Source organism: Eimeria maxima, genomic scaffold (genome assembly GCF_000499605.1).
Source record: "Eimeria maxima Weybridge genomic scaffold, Emw_scaff1432, whole genome shotgun sequence".
Lineage (NCBI taxonomy): Eukaryota > Apicomplexa > Conoidasida > Eucoccidiorida > Eimeriidae > Eimeria > Eimeria maxima.
The window spans coordinates 1-1,022 of record NW_013563508.1 but is presented as its reverse complement, the minus strand read 5'-3'; positions in this window follow the sequence as shown (position 1 = coordinate 1,022).

The window sequence follows — 1,022 nt, the reverse complement described above, 5'->3', positions numbered from 1 at the left end:
TTTTTTTTTTTTTTTTTTTTTTTTTTTTTTTTTTTTTTTTTTTGCATGCGCTTTGCTGCTGCTCGGGTGTATCTGCAGCATCAGCAGCAACAGCAGCAACTGCAGCAAAAGGCAGCAGCCCTACAAACCATCAACACAATATTTAACTAATTAATTAATTATCTTTATTTTATTTTATTTATTTATTTCTTTTTATTTATTTTATTCCTTTTCTTCTTTATATAGAATTATTATCCTATGCCGTTGCCGTTGCTGCTGTTGCTGCTGTTGCTGCTGCTGCTGTTGCTGCTGCTGCTGCTGTATCTGCTACACTGAACCCAGCAGCAGCAACAGCAGCAACAGCAACAGCAGCAACACACCTGCCTATACACCCGAATAGATAGAAGAAGTTTTTAATTAAATAATTAAAAGACAACAATCATTAAAGAATAAAAAAAAGGAAAAACTATTAATTAATTAATTAATTAATTAATTAATTAACCAACTAATTAATTAATTAATTAATTAATTAATTAATTAATTAATTAATTAATTAATTATACTAATATTGCGGTGTATAAGCAGCTTATCTATACTCTTGTATTTATATACAAATAACCCGACAAACAGCAGCAGCAGCAGCAGCAGCAGATGCAGATGCAAAAGTTGTCAGCCTGCTGCTACTGTTAAACTGCTGCTACTAACTCCTGCTGCTGTTGCTGCTGCTGCTGCTGTTGCTGCTGCTGCTGTTGCTGCTGCTGCTGTTGCTGCTGCTGCTGCTAGCTGTTGCATGCATTTGTTAGTACAGTACTATTAAACTATCTTTATAATTGCAGTAATTATAATAAGTAATAAATAATAAATAATAAATAAATAATAAATAAATAATAAATAAATAATAAATAAATAATAAATAATAAATAATTAATAAACTACTTCTATTAATAATAATACTAATACTAATAATAAATAATAATTATATAAATAAATAATAAATAAATAATAAATAAATAATAAATAAATAATAAATAAATAATAAATAT